The 5704-nt window shown below is 36.3% G+C and overlaps 1 pseudogene; it reads left to right on the top strand.

Moving 5' to 3' along the window:
* Positions 1-275: 275 nt before the first annotated feature.
* LOC112445928 (small ribosomal subunit protein uS14-like) lies at positions 276-1486 on the top strand (annotated as a pseudogene).
* The last annotated feature ends 4218 nt before the right edge of the window (positions 1487-5704 follow it).

Below are 5704 nucleotides of genomic sequence, written 5' to 3'. Positions count from 1 at the left end.
TAATGCAGAAGACATGGGTTCGATCCCTGGGTCAGGAAGATCCCATGGAGAAGGAAGTGGCAACTCACTCCAGTATTCTTGAGAATCCCATGGAGAATCCCATGGATGGAGGAGCCTGGTGGGCTACAGTCCATGGTGTCGCAAAGAGTTGGACACGACTAAGCGACTTCACTTCCACTTCCAACGCATACATATGGAATCTAGAAAGACAGTACTAAAGGAAATTATTTTCACAGTAGCAATGGACACACAGATATAGAGGACAGACTTGTGGACACAGTGATGGGAGGAGGGGGGAGAGCAAGGATAGCGTGGGATGTATGAAAAGAGTAACATGGAAACAGTATCACCATATGTAAAATAGATAGCTCACTGAAATCTGCTGTATGACTCCAGGAACTCAAACCAGTGCTCTGTAACAACCTAGAGGAGTGGGATGAGGAGGGAGGTGGGATGTAGGTTCAAGAGGGAGGGGACATATGATTCATGATTATGTTTGGCAGAAGCCAATATAACACTGTAAAGCAATTTGGTTTAATTAAAAATAAATACATTTTTAAAAAGTGCTACTTCTCCCCAGATTGATCTATAGATTCAACATAATCCCACTCAAAAGCCCAGCAGGGTTTTTTTTTTCTTTTTCTTTTTGAACATTGTATCATATTTTAAAATTAATATATACGTTTCTCTGAATACATATGATAAAATACTCTGATTATATCAAACAAGTAAAAATTACAAACACATAGATCCTACCATAGTCTAGTTCTTCATAATCAATGTGATGGTTACGATACAGTCCTGAGAAAAGCTGTGTCAAAAACTAAAATTGAAAAATCCTTCCATGAGCTCAGTCATCCCCAATCCCCCTTAAAACTAAAAGTTTATCAAGTTATAGCAAATATAAAAGAGGTGTTTAGTAATTTACAACACTCTTTGAGAGAATTATTTCTCAATTGTTTAGCTACTTTAGGCACAACTGCTTGTTCTCTAATGCCATCTTTATCAAATGTATCATGCAATATTAGAAGTTGGAGACAAAAGAAAAATGAAGCTTTCCTTAGCTCTGTCAAATCACGATTCCTGACGAGTATGTTCTTGAAAATGGTGGAAAGTTTTTCTATTTGATAGTGGAGAACATGATGTAGAATATCGGTATTTGGCACAGAATCTGGCTTGGATGATTTGGTTAGATATGAGTACCGGACATGTGATGGAACATTTAAATTTAGTTCAGATGTGTCCTACCAGTTGTATAGGTTGTATGCATTGATAAGAAATAACACCTTTTATCTCGTTGCAGCCGAGAAAGCCACATGGGTCACCAACAGCTGTACAGGAGCCACCTGAGAAAATTTGGCCAGAGTTCTCACTCTTGCTGGGTCTGCTCGAACCAGCATGGTCTGATTCGGAAATACGCCACAATACGTGCGGCCAGTGTTTCCAGCCGCATGCTAAGAACATCGGCTTCATTAAGTTGTACTAACCGAACTTCCTTAAATGGAAGGAACACATCAACATTATGCAGCACATTAGCCTTATGCAGAAACAGTACTAGCTCTTTGTATATAAAAGAAAAGCTTTAAAAACTTCAAAAAAAAAAAAAAAGAAATAGCAGCATTCCTGATCTGTTCGTTTTACTTCCAGGAAATTTGAAGACATTTACAGCATACTTTTTGATGTTAAATAGAACTGAAACTCCAATACTTTGGCCACCTCATGCGAAGAGTTGACTCATTGGAAACGACCCTGATGCTGGGAGGGATTAGGGGCAGGAGGAGAAGGGGACGACAGAGGATGAGATGGCTGGATGGCATCACCAACTTGATGGACATGAGTTTGGGTAAACTCCGGGAGTTGGTGATGGACAGGGATGCCTGGTGTGCTGTGATTCATGGGGTTGCAGAGTTGGACACGACTGAGTGACTGAACTGAACTGAAATGTTGAATGTTTCAGTTCAGTTCAGTTCAGTCACTCAGTCACTCAGAATCCTTAATAACTGACCTCAAGAAAGGAGGTATCACTGCTTTCTCTAAGATATACATGAATGCAGTTATTTCATCACTGTATTATGGTTTTTGTGTACAGAACTTTCACCTCCTTCATTACATTTATCCCTAGATATTAATATTTTATTCTTTTGATTCAATTGTAAATAAGATTATTTTCTTAATTTCTTATGGCTCATTATTAATGTATATAAAAACAAGTGATTTTTGTATATTGGTTTTATACCTTGCATTTTTACTGAATCTATTATTTCTAGCTGGTTTTTTTTTGTGTGTGTGTGAAGGGTTTGTGGTTTTCTATATGTAATATTATATCATCTGCAGAGAGAATTTTACTTCTTCCTTTTCAATTGTAATGCGTTTTAGTTCTTTTTCTTGTCTAATTACTCTGGCTAGTACTATGACTTCCACTACTATGCTGAATACAAGTGGGGGCAGTGGCTTGTTCCTGACTTTAGAGGAACTCATGTTTTCACTGTTGAGTATGACACTAGCTGTAGGCTTGTCATATATGATCTGTATAATGTTAAGGTAATTTCCTTTATGCCTATTTTTAGAGAACTTTTATGATTAATTAATGATAATTTTTTTCAAAAATTTTTGCATCTACTGAAACAATCATATTATTTTTACTCTATTAATGTGATGCATCACACCGATTGATTTGCAGATGTTAAGTTATTCTTGCATTGCAGAGGTAAATCCTACCTGGTCACGGCATATGATCTTTTTAATGTATTGTTCAATTGGTTTGCTAATATTTTGTTGAGGAATTTTGCATCTGTGTTCATCAGAGATGTGTGTGTGTGTTTGTGTGCTAACTCACTGCAGTTGTGTTCAACTTTGTGACATTATGGACTATAGCCCCGCAGGCTTCTCTGTCCATGGGATTTGCCATGTAAGAATACTGGAATGGATTTCCTTCTCCAGGGTATCTTTCCAACTTAGGGATCAAATCTACATCTTCTGCATTACAAGCAGATTCTTTACCACTGAGCCACCTGGGATGCCCTTTTGCTGTGTATACATGTGTGAAAATTTGTTTCCAGACATTTAAGCAAAGAACTTTTGGAGTCTCCAACATCTATCTTCTCTAGTAGAAAGCAACTATTGTACCTGAAACTCAATGTACAGTTTTCCATTTTTAAGTATGCAAATTTGACTGAATATCCTCACCTGTCATACTCTCAATATTACTAGTAGACTTTTTAAGTAATTAGTTTCACCTCTCCTTGGAAAATGGTACGTCATTTAGTTCTAAGTCCTCAAATTTATAATAAATTGTCAAGACACTGGGTGTCACCAAGCCTCCAACATAATTTCTAAATTTCATTTTTAATGTGAGCTTTGTGCAGTAAGCACATTGTACTGTGTGGTTTGAACCAGAAAAAGCATGATGAGAAAAACATATGCAATCTACTTAAAAGACATAGTTATCATAAAATTTTAGTCACCTAATGATACAACATTTACATTCTTAAATCAAACATTGCTTGAAATGCAAGTGGAAATTGCCAGAAAGATGGTTATATTTCTTTTCATTCCAGTTAACTTGGCCAACTAAACAATCTCTTAATGGTGTCTCTTGTCCTGCTCACTGCAGTGATTTATTCTGATTTCTATCTTGTTGAGCTATCTAGCCTTATATTCACAAACTGGTTACCTAGAAGTCAGTTTTCTTACTGCTAAGTTCTTTCTTTCATCAATATGTTATAATGCCTTAACAGACTGGGCTAAATCTCAAAAATAATCTATTCTATTAATGGTTTCACAAAAACATTTAATAAATATAAAATCTATATTTTTCTATCAGTTATTATTTTCTATCAGTTATAAAATCTCCATTTTTCTATTAATTAATGAGAATTAATTAGTGTTGATATTCCTAACTCTGAGCAAGATTAAATATTAGCATTTATCTCTCTCAATCTCTTCATTTTGTTGAAATAAGCTGGAGTTTTATTTCTTTATTAGTTTTTAAAATCATTTCCTGCTTTATTAATTATCTCCTAGTAATACTTATGTTAAAATTTTTATTCTCAACAGTTTGGGAATTTACTCCTATTGTTTTCTTTGGTCACTAGTATATCTTGAATTCCATAGCTTCCCCCTCTTTTTGGAAACATTTATTTTGCTCTATTTTTTAAATTGAAGTGTAGTTAATTTACAACATCATACTAGTTTCAGGTGTACATCATAGCAACTCAACACTTTTATAGATTATATTCCACTGAAAGTCACCAAAAAATAATGATTATATTTCCCTGTGCTGTACAATACATCCCTGTAGCCTGTCTGTTTTTATACATTTGTACTTCTCAATCCATGCCGCATCCTGTTTCTCCCCAATTCTCTCTCCCTTCTGGTAACCAACCAGTCTATTCTCTATGCCAGGAAATCTGTTTTGTTGTATTCATTTGTTTTATTTTTGGATTCCACAAATACTTAATCTCCAGTGTCTACCTTTCTTTGTCTTATTTTACTTAGTATAATATCCTCCAAGTCCATCCATATTGTTACAAATAGCAAAACTTTATATTTTTTTATGTCTGAGTAGTATTTCATTACACACACATGCACACATATATATGTGTGTGTATATATATATGGGAGAAGGCAATGGCACCCCACTCCAGTACTCTTGCCTGGCAAATTCCATGGACAGAAGAGCCTGGTAGGCTGCAGTCCACGGGGTCGCTAGGAGTGAGACACTACTGAGCGACTTCACTTTCACTTTTCACTTTCATGCATTGGAGAAGGAAATGGCAAACCACTCCAGTGTTCTTGTCTGGAGAATTCCAGGGACGGGGGAACCTGGTGGGCTGCTGTCTATGGGGTCGCACAGAGTCGGACATGACTGAAGTGACTTATATATATACACACTACATCTTTTTTTTTTAATTAATTTATTTATTTTATTTGGAGGCTAATTGCTATACAATATTGTAATGGTTTTTGCCATACATTGACATGAATCAGCTATGGGTGTACATGTGTTCCCCATCCTGAACCCCTCTCCCACTTCCCTTCCCCTCCCATCCCTCAGGGTCATCCCAGTGCACCAGCTCTGAGCACCTTGTCTCATGCATCAAACCTGGACTGGTGATCCATTTCACATATTGTAATATACATGTTTCAATGCTGTTCTCTCAAATCATCCCACTCTCACCTTCTCCCACAGAGTCCAAAGTCTGTTCTTTACATCTGTGTCTCTTTTGTTGTTTCACATATAGGGTCATCATTACCATCTTTCTAAATTCCATATATATGCATTAATATACTGTATTGGTGTTTTTCTTTCTGACTTACTTCACTCTGCATAATAGGCTTCAGTTTCATCCGCCTCATTAGAACTGATTCAAATGCATTCTTTTTAATAGCTGAATAATAGTCCATTGTGTGTATGTACAACAGCTTTCTTATCCATTCGTCTGCTGATGGACATCTAGGTTGCTTCCATGTCCTAGCTATTGTAAACAGTGCTGCAGTGAACATTGGGGGTACACATGTCTCTTTCAATTCTGGTTTCCTCGGTTACACTACATCTTTTTAAAACAATTTATTTGCTGATGAACACTTAGGTTGCTTCCATATCTTAGCTATTGTAAATCATGCTGTTAATAACATTGAGGTGCAGACATCTTTTCAAACTAGCATTTTTTTTTCAGATATATACCCAGAAGTGGAATTGTGG

This window comes from Bos taurus, chromosome 3 (assembly GCF_002263795.3).
Source record: "Bos taurus isolate L1 Dominette 01449 registration number 42190680 breed Hereford chromosome 3, ARS-UCD2.0, whole genome shotgun sequence".
In the NCBI taxonomy this organism is placed as follows: Eukaryota; Metazoa; Chordata; class Mammalia; order Artiodactyla; family Bovidae; genus Bos; species Bos taurus.
The sequence above is the reverse complement of the archived record's forward strand: the minus strand, read 5'-3'. Positions and strand labels throughout refer to the sequence as shown.